This window comes from Bactrocera dorsalis, chromosome 2, assembly GCF_023373825.1.
Source record: "Bactrocera dorsalis isolate Fly_Bdor chromosome 2, ASM2337382v1, whole genome shotgun sequence".
Classification (NCBI taxonomy): domain Eukaryota; kingdom Metazoa; phylum Arthropoda; class Insecta; order Diptera; family Tephritidae; genus Bactrocera; species Bactrocera dorsalis.
The window spans coordinates 15,482,206-15,496,139 of NC_064304.1; the positions used below are offsets into that span (position 1 = coordinate 15,482,206).

Here is a 13,934-nt window from a genome sequence, read left to right on the forward strand (position 1 = left end):
TCTTTAAAAGTACAAAATGGAGCTCTCTTTATGTTGCAATGTCTGAATTCGGTATCCCCACAAAACTTATACGACTTTGTACACTAACGTTGAGCAATGCCAAAAGCTCCGTCAGGATCGCGGAGGACTTCTACGAGTCCTACGAGTGCAATAGACAAGGCGCCTCTCTTTCTTTCGACTTCTTCACTCTACAATCTTTTACGAAAGTGTACAACTGCTGACGAGTTTTCAAGAGAAAGGTTATGCGGAAGATTTATGGTTCTTAGCGCATTAGCAACGGCTAATATCGCAGTCGATGGCACTGAACTGTACGCGATATACGACGATATGGACATTATGCATTAAAACACTCCAGATCTGAGAGTATGCGATGCAGTACTCCCCGGGGGAGCCAGAGGAAGAAGAACACCTCCGCTTCGTTACAGAGATCAGTTGGCGAAGGACCTGGCTGCACTTGGTGTTTTGAATTGGCGCCACATAAGAAACGATTGGCGCATGAGCGGTGGCTACGCCTTTAAAGAAGAAGAAGAATCGTAGAACACGTCAGAAAATTAAAAAAAAAAAATATGTTATATGTTTGAAGAGAGTTTTATTTGTAAACTCTTTAATTAACGTTTTCGATATAGAAAAAATTTTGGCGCCAATGAAAAAAAGACAGTAACGAAAAACAGAGTTAGTCCTTCTTATTCCTTTATTCCTTACTTCATATTTGAGACATATCTGTTAAACATACTGGGTATAGTTACGACGTTAAAGCAATGTCAGCCGTATTTCCCAGCCCGCTTTTATACATATATATGCTTATCATAACACATACATACATAGGTAGCTATATACAACGGCTATTCACCTTCGTCTACGCATATTTACTGGATCTTCTTTTTTGCCCGTGTTGTTGTTGCTATTTGCACCGTACAAAGGTAATCAATCATCAATTACCATTAAATCCAACAGGAATTATGCGTTAAATTGATTGAAAGTTCCTTGAGCCTTTCTGCACGCGCACAAATCACCCCGCAAACTCGTACACCTACACAAGCACACAATCTCACATACACACATAGACATTTACGTACGCTAATACAAATAGCTACTGTATGCATGCAGCTAACTGTATATATGTATATGATAGCGTGGTGTTTTTACCTAAGAAAACGCCATTCCCCGCACATGCCTCCGCCCGACTCGTCCCTCGAGCATGCAAAACCCGACAGAGCACTGTCACAGCTTTGAAATGCTACACTTAATTAGAGGTGCGCGGCGAAGAGCCACTTACGAAGCTGTCTACGCCAAGGTGAAAGGGACATGCAAAGCCATTTAGGTCTCTGGCAATTCCTTTCAATTGAGGTCAATAAAGATAAACAAGCAGCTAAAGTTCTAAGCGGGGAAAAAAGGCACAACACGCTACGTGTGACGCACTCGTTCGCTCAGGCAGCGTTAAGGCGATTTTAACGAATTACAGCGAAAAGTTCAGCGCAAAGACGATATGCTCTGCGGCTGCCTGTAATCATTGATTAAGTTGATTTGGGGATCAGCCCACTTGAGGACGCATCTAACCTTTTTAATTGCAATTGATTAGAGGTGATATTGCAGGTAAGAGGTAATTAAATTAAATAGGTTCACTAGCCACCTGTAGAATTTTGAACCGAAGAAGATAAAGCTCAAGAATGTAGGGTAAACCATTGCTCTCTAGTAGGCTGGTAGATTACTTTTTTTTAAACGCGTTTGATTGGGTTGGATGGGTTTGGATTTTAGCGAAGTTTAGAATTACATCTCATTCTGCTGTCCTCTAAGCATATTTTGGGCAATGGTTGTGACACCGCAGACCTTAAGGTGAAACCTTACGTCTCAGGAACTCTACACCAATTTCAATCAAACTTTGTATGTGTGGCTACCCAACCATTCTATCGCACACTGTGAAAATGAGCGAAATCGGACAACAACCATGCCTACTTCACATAACAGACAAATTTAATTTCCATCTTATTCTTCCACTTGCAGTATGCAAATCAAATACCAAAGAAAAAACAAACAAAGTTTCTCAAAATCCGGATATAACTTTTGTAGGAACCAGACACCAAATATCTGAAACCCAGTGCACTGCGCTGACCTTTTACCGAGCATATCGTTCAGCCTGCGAGTTCTGGTATTGAAATTCCAGTAGAATATTTTTATGATGACAACTTGCTCTTGTGCCAAGAATGGGTAAAATCGGATCAATACCTCCCTTAACCAGCATATACCTAATATAAATATTTTTTGAACTTCCGGTAGACTTCTATAGATCAATATGTTCCAAATATATCCTTGCGAGAGCATAAAATGTTCGATTACAATGGAATTTAACCCTTCCTTACTTCTTCTTACTTGTATTTGTATGTACACATGTGCATCGTTTGAATATCAATTGGAATCAGTGAAAACCATTTTGAAAGATCATGTGGATCTAAGAAAAGTAAAAGCACGATTGTTTCCAAAATCACTCAATATTTTCGAAGAACGTCTGTGAACAAATATATACAAGATAGAAATTTTATACCAGAATCCACAGCACCATCTAACGAAAATCCATAAAGACGATCCTTATTTCAATTTCAATGAAAATTAATATTTCAATTTGCTCCGCAAGCGCACGTCAGTTTTCCCCGCTTTTCATTAAATGCGTGCATCGTTTAAACGTGACTTCGATAGCCTTTCAACTACGATTAACCTTGACCCCATTTCTGTTGCCACTTCTATGAATGAATAAAAACCAATTCAAGCGCTTCACCTCTCACATTGCAGCACTCGCTCTCTTTCACGGTCTCTGTGTAACGAATGGTTTTGCATTTGTTAAAAGCATCAGCAAACAAGAAGTGGTAAACGGAGGAGCAGAGGTGCAAGCTGCAGCAGGTACGAACGAGTAGCATCTGGGGGGCGGTGAAAAATCTGTAAAAAGTGCATATAAAATGGGTCAATTAAAATTTCACGTATGACCGCTTCAAACGTAACTCAACTGATTTCGATACCGATGCGAACTATTTATTAAATGGAATAGCAAATGAAAGCGATATTAATGTTGAACTAAAGAAGCATATTGTACAAACATACCATATGTATATGCGTCAGCAGTAAAGGGTGTTTGTGCAGTTTAATGAAGCAGTGTTGGTAGGTCATTCCTATGATATTGGATATGTGCCTTCAGGCGGATGCATTTTATGCAGTGAACCCAAATGGGAACTCATTTTTTTTCCAATATATATATTTTTTTAATATTATCATACAGCTTTCTAAGGTTTAGAGGAACACATAATAATATTTATCGAAAGTCTTGTTAGATCAATTGTGCTCATAAATCAGCAAGTTTTGTTACAATTTAAGCGAAAGTTGTCATAAGAGTGCCCAACTCCTCAGAGATAGTCTAAATTCTATAACATATAATGGGTTAAAAAGGAAGATCACTTTTAAGACTGGATTTATCCTCTTTAACTCCACTTGATACGTTTTTTCGCAAATGTTTAAGTTCGAGCTAAAATAAAAAAGCTTTTAATTCCTAACCTTAGAATTCTAAACTCGTGCCTGCAGCTTAGATGTTTTCAGTAATGCATACATGAAATATGAATTTTTTGAGAACATATCTACATATTGTGGATTATTTTAACCTTGCCTGTTCCTTAGAAAATATGCACCAAAGAGTTCACTGCGTAGACTTTCTGACTATTTAAATGTTTAACAAGGAGGTCGCTGCCGTTAGATCTACTGGTCCAATGTGCATCCTCCAAGCAGCAATAAAGCTGATGAGCTGGTAAGGAAAGGTAACCTAGCCCTCCATTAATAGAATAGGAACGGGACGGTGCTCCACTCTTCTCGTGTGCACTACTACTGGATAGGTGGGCTTCGTGGAAAATTGGTTCATGAGCTGCCGCAAGATGGTTTTGGTTCAAGATCGATCATAAGCGATCCAGTAAGCGCTTTGCTTTCAGTTAGGCTAGCCTGTTACTGGCCAGAATATTATGCTATTGTCGTCCATACAGTAAGGTTGAAAATCTAACCCGACGCCAGCTGCACTAACTGAATAAAGAAGACGAGTTGGAATCTTCTCGGTGCTTCCCTCTTGATTGTCCCGCGTTTGCGAGATCGAGGCCTAAATACTTATGAACTCTCACTTTGAGATGTCCCACCGAATTGGTGGGAATAAAAGTTAAACGCCCAGCCAAACATTATTGTTCACAAGACGTTTTTCTGATTAGCAGTTCGAATTACAGAATTTTAATTTTTATGGCATCACAAAAGAATGCAGATAGCGATCCAAGTGCGATCTTTGGATCAACCATCTAACTTAACCTTGACCTAACACTGAGTAGACATTTATAAATTTGAAAAAAAAGACACTGCTTCACCATAAAAATTCTTAAACACAAATATTTGAAAATCATTTTTCCAAAATAAACACCCTGTAACTGGAGCTTTTTCACGCAAATTACATGCTTGCAAGCCGTTGCGTTCATAGCTGCAAACGTAACACTCCTCAGTAAGTAATTGAATACACTGCAGGTGGATTTCGAAATTGCATGCCAATCGCTAATTGAGTGGAAGAGGCATTGAGGTCTGAAGCGCTCGAACCACAACGGCACGCAAGCACAGGCCAGCCTGAACCAAATTTAATGACTGAAGAAAGGAAACAGTGCAGACGTAGCGCTTGGAGGAATTTAAAGAGTTGCATGCAACGAGCAACATTGCATTATCCACATACCCACACACGCGCACATACACACACACAGACAGGCTGACAGCCCGAGGCAACAAACTGCATATTGTTGCGATAAACGCCAACATTTATATTATTGTGTACGAAAATCTGTCGCTGCAAACGGAAGCAAAACAAATTCGTAGCTAAATGCTTGATAACAACAACAAGAACAAGAACAACAGCGGAAAAATAACAACGAAAAATATTTGCTACTTTTGTGCACAAGCTCGGTTGCAACGAAAGCGAAATATTGTCAATGAAATTTATTTTTTGAAAGCGTTGTTGTTGTTATTGTCATTGATATTTTCGTTGTAGTTGTTATATTTTGTTGTTGTCTTATGTTTTTGCATTTTTTTTTTGTTGCTATTATTACATACTCCTTCTGCTGCAGCGCGTATGACCAGCGAAAATATGAAAGCGAGATAGAGATTTGTGATAGTCAATAACAACAAATTGCGAGTGAGCAAAAAGCAAAAAACACAAAAACAAAACTGAAAACTGAAAACCAACAAATGGTTATGGCAAAACAGCGCACAAATCATGAAAAAATGCAACTGCAATAACGGGATTTGGAGCGCAAGAATGCTGCCAGTGAAGAGGAAAATATTCGCAAAGAGCAAAAAAGCAAAAAATAAACAGCTACAACAACAACAACAACGCACAAATAAATATAAAATATAAATTGACAAATATCAAATGCAAAGGAGGGAGAGCGGGTGGCGTGAGGGTTGAGATCACATTGTATGTCGCCCAATAAAAAATACCGTATGAAAGCAAAATGCGAAAAAGAATTTCGCCAAATATTAGCGAAAAACAAAATCGCGTGCAGTGAGCGGAAACGAGCGAAAACGCCGCTGAGAGAGGGGTGTAGCGCTGCGGGAGCGGACGTGACGCGGGCGACAAGTGACAAATGCGCATTTTAAAACAATGCAGCAGCAAGCAGCAAGGGCAGCAGTGCAGTGCGCCTTTGTGTATGCAACGTTTAGTGGCAGCGCGCGGGTTGGCGCGGCAAGGGCGGCAACGATAATACAGGAACTCAATTGATTTTGACAGCAAAAATATACAGTCTCGAAAATAATGCAATATTAGGGAGGGCGGGAGGCCGAGAGTGTGGCGCACTGCTCAAAGCAAACACTTGCGTGTGTGCGATTGTGTGAGTGTACGCCAGCGTATGTTTATCTTTATGTTCATAAACTTGTTATTGTTAGAAAAATAAATATCAGTATGCGAGCAGAGCAACTGAAGCGCAATGAAGAGCGCATAGAATCAATGAAATAACAAAGCAAAGCTGAAAAAACGTTGCCAGCCAACTGTGAAAATTTGTCGGGGGAAAATGTGAACGGCATTACAACGCAAGGGTATTACTTTATAGAGATCTATGATGAACACATGTGAATGCACATATGTGTCTTTGGAGCTTTGTTAAATCTTTGTACCCAAACACAATAAGAAGCATCTCGGAGCATGATATTGAGATTTTTAAATTCGGTAATAACAAAAGAACAGTTGATTAAAAAACCTTGAAATGTGTTCGAGAAACGCAAGGAGATATTGGAGCCAGACAAGTGTTAATCTTTAAGGGTGGGAGTGTTTTTTGAAGTTTATGCATTGGAGAGCTGAAACGAAGTTTTATAAATGCAAGTCTTCGCGAAAGGTTATTGTTAAATTATTGCATGGTTATGTATTCGTAAATTGTACGAAACGGTTGAATCACTAATGACCGTGTTGTAGGTTAAGTTAGATTAGTGTGGTAGGCTCGTGAACCACGCATTGGCCGTTTATGTTCCTTGGCGAGTCCATATGGAGTGCCGTACGTAGTTCTTACGAAAAAATAGTCAACTTTCAGTATGAAAGCGTTTGACTTGAATTTCAACAACTTCTACCACTTTCAGTGTTTTATACCATTTATACCATAGGCCTCCAAGTCTTTAATTCATTGCTTTGCTAAAGCAGGACAAATGCTCAAGAGGTGCCTCGTTGCTTCCCTGGTGACTTACTCTTGACATTTGTTATTGTAGCTGCGACTTATTCACTTTGTGGTATATAAAAGGGTAGTTCCCGGAAAAAAATATATTTTTGACTAAAGCTCAGAGAGAAAAAATTAAGCTCCCCGCAATGACTTTGTTTAATAAAGGCTTCTTCTTTCTAGAAAAACTTTTAATAATTATTGTGTTAAATACGATACCAGAGATCTCATATTAAAATAACAAAATAAACCCTTAAAGTTAATCTCCATTGTATTTGAGCTTTCAGGCCCTGTGAAGTTTTAGCCATTTTAGTTTTGCTGGCTTACCTGACTTGATATAAGTAAAATTTTAGGTTGTTCATGTTTCGAATACTCAAGCGGTAACGAGTTAACATAAAATGGTTGTCACTTGTTCAAAAAATAAAATTATTTAATAAAATTGTTGGTAAGTTAAAGCGCCATTTTAATATATTTAGAACCATGAAGTGATACAGAAAACGTATAACTAAAAATTAAGTTTAAAAAGGGTTGCCACCGGTTCGAAAATTTAAATTTTTTAATAAAGATCTTTCTAGGTTAAAACTACACTATAATGTATTCAAGCCGCTGATTTGATATAGAAAGCTTAGCATTAAAATATTTGATGAAGAGGGTTGCCACCTGTTGGAAATATTTAGATCAGTCTTATATCTTGAGAATTAGATTACGAGCTTAGTATCTAAAATGCTAGTTTCTATATAATTAAACCTTTAAAATAAATCTATTAGGTCTTCGAGCTTTCGAGCTTTCTTAAGCACTTTTATTTTGAAATAATCTTAAATAAGTTTCAGTTAAAACGATTTTAATAAGAATTAGCACTATTCAAATGTAGAATACTGGGAATGTATAAAAAAACATGCCGAGGTTGCCACATATTCGAACTTTTAAAATTTTTAGGAAAAGCATTGGTAAGTCAAAGCAATATTGGAATGCATTTAGAACGCTGAAACGATGTAAAAAAGCTTATAAAAGAAAATATAGTTTGATAAAGGTTGCCACTTCTTTGAAATTTTGATTTTGCCAAATTTTTTAAATAAATTTAATATTATAAAATGAAAAAAAAAATTAATGTTTTTTTTCAATAATATAAACAAAGAAATATTTATTTTTAGTAACGTCAGGTGTTAGAAGGCCATTATGTAACTTCAGTTATTACGATCTAATTTTCCTAATAATTGAAGGCTATTTCCTAGTGGAAAGATATATAATAGTTATTGAAACATTCAATGTTCAACTAACTAACTAAATAATTCATAAATAATACAAAACAATTGACGATTCTAGAGCACATTAATACACATATTTAAAACTTATGTACTTAAAAATTATTTAAAAAAATCTGAAATCTATATTTTTCAAGAATTCAATTTGGAATGAGATTTGGCCAACAATTAATACAAATTTTCAATTATAAAATTTTTTCTAGCAATGTGATACATACAAAAATTACCTGAAAATACCTCACCCTGTATAACAATAAACGGTGACCATTACTAACCACACTATAAAGGCTATTCAACCCTTCACCTAGAAATAATCAACAGATTCAACAACTTTCGCACTCCACCACCCAATAACCACATACAATGTCCACTTGAAGATAGCCAATAAACACCAACGAACAAATACGCGGTCATTGAAGTGTCCATAGTTCCGAACGCAGTTAAGAAGCTTTGAGAAGTGCCATTCATTTAAAACTTGATTTTCAATTCACACTAAAGGGAAAAGTAAATATTATACTTCAGAAGTAAAGAGCTTGGCAGCAGCAAAAAAAAAAGGTCCAAAGACTATTTATAAGCAGGAACGGATAGAGTGCAATAACAGCAACAAAAGCACATACACACACAAACTGAAGTAAATGGAAGGCAGTGAGAAAATTCAATTTCGAACGATTGGCGAAAATTGCAACAACAAAACAAACTATTGAAAGAAAATAAAAGTAAATAAGAAGGAAGCGCACGACTAAGCTGTACATACTTATGTGTGTGCGTGAGTCGGAACTGGCATGATATGTATGTATGCGAGCAAGTCATTGAATTACGGAAAATAAGATACAACAACGCGGGTGCGAGAGCAAACTCGAGATAACCGCTTAGTTGACAATCAGAAAATGCGCGACGGCAAAGACGGTGCTCATATTACTTTTTATAAACTATCCACGGACAAAGTTAGTTGTGGTGCCAGATTGTCGGACTTTTGTGGGAAATTTATATAACCGAAGAAAAAATGGAAATTTCTTAATATTTTTTAAAGTTAATAACAAGTGAAAGCATTAGGAAATAAAATAAAAAATTGATGAGTGCGACTGAAATATGAAACTATGTACAAAATAATAAAATTTTGTATTCAGAAGTGCTTTGTAGACGAAATTCCCAATATTTTCAAATCGAGATTTAAAATATTCGAAGTTTTTAAGTCATTAATATTTTTCTCAAAACACGCTGACAACGCTGACATTAAGCAAGCAAGCAAACAAATATTTTTTTTATTCAAAATTTCAAATATAATTTTAGAATAACAAAATTTTTGAAATTAATTTTTTTCTCAAAACAATCTGGCAACGCTGACAATACGACTACTGTTGTCACAACAAAATATTAAGTTTCTTTTAATTAAAAAAAATGTACAAATATTTAATAAAAAAAATTTAAGCAGTCTGGCAGCACTAAATTTTCTAAAGTAATAGCTGTAATACATATTTCCAATTTTAATTTAAAGTGGATACAATATTTTAATGCATCTTAAAGTTGTAAAACAATAGTTTTTTTTCTAAAACAATCTGGCAACACTAACGCTTCTTACATTTTGTCATAGCAAGTCTATATATAATTTAGGCAAACATATTGCAATTTTTTTTTATTAGTTATTTTAATTTAAAAAACTAACTGGCAACTCTGTCCCTGCAACATTATATTGGCCCAGGCATATTTAGTTGATCTTTTTCTCATTTTTCACATTTTTCAAGAACAACAACAAGCAAAACGTAACAAAACGAATTTTAAATTGAATTCAGTCTCGGCAAACGCCGCAGCAACAGCTTAAGATGCGCCGGAGCAGAGTGCAGTGCGATTATTGTGGTTGTTGTTGCTTGCCTGCAATATTGTGCAAAATAAAATGAAAAAATCGAAAATTACAAAATAGAAATTTTAATAAAATAAAAACATGCTGGCAATCACTCGATAGAGCAATGAGAGTCGAGCATAATGTTGGCGTTTGCTGCGACGCAGGAGCGGTTAGTTGGAAAAACGTTGGCAGTTAAGGCGCTTAAATGCACTCGACTGACAGATTTTCAATGGAGCTGCGTTTTTCGAAGTAATAAATGATGAATGTGTAATAAAAAATGCTTAAACACAAGTACGGAGAAAGTCACAAAGCGCATATTTCAAATGTGAGAAAAGAAGAAATGTATGTGATATTTTCAGTTACCTTGGTTTAAGGAATTCAGAGAAATGGTGATTTGAAAGCAATGCTGATATATATATTTTTGTTGTTACTTATTACCTTTGACTTTGAAAGGTGATAGCTTTGACATACCTGTAAAAGAAAGAAAGAAGACAAGTTAATTTTAGTTTTTGAAATAAAATTTTAATAAAATGTTTAAAATCAGACATAGAGTGTTATGACTTTTGTATTGAAAAAACGTTTCTACAGTATTCTTAATTTAATTATTTGCTAATAAATAATTATTTATGTTCTGAACAACACGAAGATTCACGAATATTTTAATGCATTTAAAGCGGACAAAACTATTGATGCGATGTCATATAGCTAAGAAGATCATGTGTTGTGCGTCAGGAACACAAAATGTGTGTGCTGTTATTTGGTCTAACACAGTTTAATAGTTTCTTATAATCGTATTATTAAACAAATTAAAAATACGTGTACCTGTTTGTCAACCATACTAAATGTAGGTGATGTGACATGATATCACCTATACAACTAAACCAATAGTGTGAGGTCAAAGGAAGTGTAAAACATAAATAACTAAATTTTATAAGCGTTTGCAGTATTTTTTAATCACCAGCATATAAAAACGATGTTTAAACGTTGTGATATCGCATGTTGACGTTTTGAAGATGTGATATCATATGAATGATTAGAAAAAAAATTACATTCAAACTAATACATTTTATTTATTTGACTATAAAAATGTACGTGTGTGATAAAAATGAGAGATATCATATCATATACACAACTAAATCGATAGTATGACGTCAAAGGAAGTGTAAAGCATAAATAACTAGCTTTTATAAGCGTTTGCAGTACTTTCTTACTCAATAGTATATAAAAGCGATATTAAAATGTTGAAGTGATGTGATATCACATGCGGACGACTTGATGATGTCATATCATATTAATGATTAAAAAACATAAATCACAAACAAATTAGTAATTTTTATTTATTTAACTATTAAAATGGGTTACATGTGAAGAGATATCATATATATGTACATATAAGTATATGATGTGATGTCATCGTTGAGGTAACCGGAACCGACTAATTTTTTAAACCATTTATATTAAAGCGGCGTATTGTTTTGATTACAAAAATAAACATTGTTTAATGGGGTACTATAGAGATGACGAGATATCACATGTTCACAAGTGACACATCACATCAGTGTTAAGATTACGAAAAAAGCACCACATTTAGCAGTAAATTATAGTTAGCGATATAATAAATTGATGTTATGATTATGATATTACACCGTATATTCAACGATGTAATGTCATGCTGCATGCCTATATACATATAAATACCTCATTAGACAACCAGAATGCAAAAAGTAATTGTGATAATAACAAGGGTGCATCAGCATTATATATATATTTTTTTCTTTTATGGAACAGATTATTGAACCTTCTAAATCTATAATCTTTACCATTTTCCATTGCACACACTCTGAGCTATGCGCACAACTTTTTGCCAGTTAATGATCAGTTTTTCAAGTTCTTCCTTCAATTCGAGTATAATCAGACGAATAAAGCCATAAAGCTTAGCCGCTTTTATTTCAGTTTATTTATTAATTTTTTGTTTTTGTTTTGAAATCCGTAAACCCATACAACGCAGTCACGTGGCGCAAGCATCCATAGTTCACACAAGTACACACACACACACACACACACATCTTCATTGCACAACCACGCCATGTGAGCTTGACTTCACATTTATTTATCTTTACCGTAGAGCGATAGAGGGTAGAGCCACTAACAAAGCAAATAACTTTAAATGCAGTCACCAGCAGATGCCCAGCAAGATTTTTCTCCATATTTTTTTTTTAACATATTTTCTCCCCAAAATGTTTTGCTTTTTTCAGTTTTTGACATATGCTCTGCCAGCCGAAATCATGTCAGGGCACACAATGCCGGCGATGAGCACCTGCGTCCATTCTGCAGTTCTGGAACAAAGCCGCCGTAAATTCCATATGCACACATACATACATATGTATATATGAATATATGTACATACATACATATGTATATATGAATATATGTACATATGTATGTATGCATGGTATCGCATATTCATAAATAAAATCGAATATTTTTCAATTGAGTATTTATACAACGCCCCCTGCCCGCTGCCATTGTTCATGTCAAACACAGACGTTGACGATGATGTCAATAATGTTGTATATAAACTGAATGGATGAATGAGTGAGTGAGTGACTCGGCGAATGAATGAATGCTATGAAGTATGCAGCGGTGACTGATGACTGGTGAGTGCTTAAATTGATTGAATAGCATATGAAATAAAATGCACATAGAGAGGAGAACAAAAGAAAATGGAACTCCAAATGGTACTCTAGATAAATTTATGCCAAATTATGAATATTGTGAAAGTGCTTTATGTCATTGCATGCACATTTGTGGTGGATGTGTAGAATTTTCAAGTGGAAAATGGGTACTGAGCATTTTATAGCGGGATGTAAAAGAGATTAGAGAAATAATTTTTCATTTTATTTTCATTATTTTGGTTTAATTTGCTATTTTATGAATGCGTCTTAGTTGATTAGTGATTTTCCCTAAGCTGTAATATCACTAAAAGCTTTAAAATGGAAAAATTCAAAAGCTTCAAGACTTTAAGGCTCTAAAGATTTCCTATCCTAGTTACATAAATCTAGCATATACTTCTTGAGTAAGTTGTTAACACTAAATATTATTGTTAGGCAACCATTTACTAGGGAATTTAGAGTGCAGATGCAAAAATATCAAACCTCAGTCGGTTTTGAGCTTACGCCAGTTAGACTTAGCTACATAAGTAAACGAAACTTTGAAATCTATTAAACGTTAAGTTCAAAAAGTTCGCAATGATTACTATTAAAAAATTGAACGATCTGATGATCAGTTCAGCAGCTACTTTATTATAAGACTCAATTCGGTGTCTGACGTTGGTGATATCACTGGATATTGGAAAAGTTCCATTTTGTCGGACTGAGAGACAGACCCAGCTCATTGTCCTCTGGTACTGGACCTCTCGACTTCACGTGAGCTTAGCATGCGCTAGTCAACAGCTAGCTTCCATGTGAGTTCGAAATCTTTCTGGTTTAGAGTAGAACACAGGAACTCTACTGGATAGTGGGATAGAATTTTCCCGTGATAAGGTTAGGCCGTCGTAAGAGGGGACTAAAATCCAATATCAGCTTGTCCCTTCCACCTGACCAATTGAAACGTAATAATGTTTTTTGCACGTATTATTGGGAACGCTGATCAACACAATGTTTTAAGCATCGTGGGGTAAGGCCGTCACCGGCAGGTACTCACGTAAATAACACAACGATTGTGCTCTCAGCATGAATCATCCTACAGATGTCCAATAGTCGTACATGGGGTAAAGCTGAAAATTTTGTCCGACGCTAACCATCAAACTATGGAGTATGGAGTATCCTCCATTATCCAACTTTTGTCAGACTGAGGTTGAAACATCTCGTCAGTTATACTTTTAGCAAACCTGGTGATATAGCCGAAATTGAGATTAACAAATTTGTGACAGGCTCGAAGCAATTTGTCGATTTTTTAACGTCTTTCCGATCAATACTTAGCAGTATTGAAATATCACAATAGACCGGCGTTACAGCTGTTCATGTGGAATCCACTACAGAATGACTTTTAACCTAGTCTAACTTAGCCTTGGTTTCCAAGCCTTAGGTTAGACTATATTACGCGCATTCTTTGATCTTTTGCAAGCAAGCCCTATTC

General features: G+C 35.6%; 1 long non-coding RNA gene across 2 annotated transcripts in view; it reads right to left on the reverse strand.

Moving 5' to 3' along the window:
- The window catches only part of LOC125776249 (uncharacterized), a 206,031-nt gene that overhangs the window by 23,067 nt on the left and 169,030 nt on the right, over nt 1-13,934 (reverse strand). Inside the window, exon 3 of one of the 2 annotated variants that reach the window (XR_007421541.1) lies at nt 2,400-2,928. The exons of the other annotated variant lie outside the window; for it this stretch is intronic. This is a non-coding gene — a long non-coding RNA (uncharacterized LOC125776249). Of the gene's footprint in view, nt 1-2,399; nt 2,929-13,934 lie in introns of those variants that run through there. 2 annotated transcript variants of the gene reach the window in all.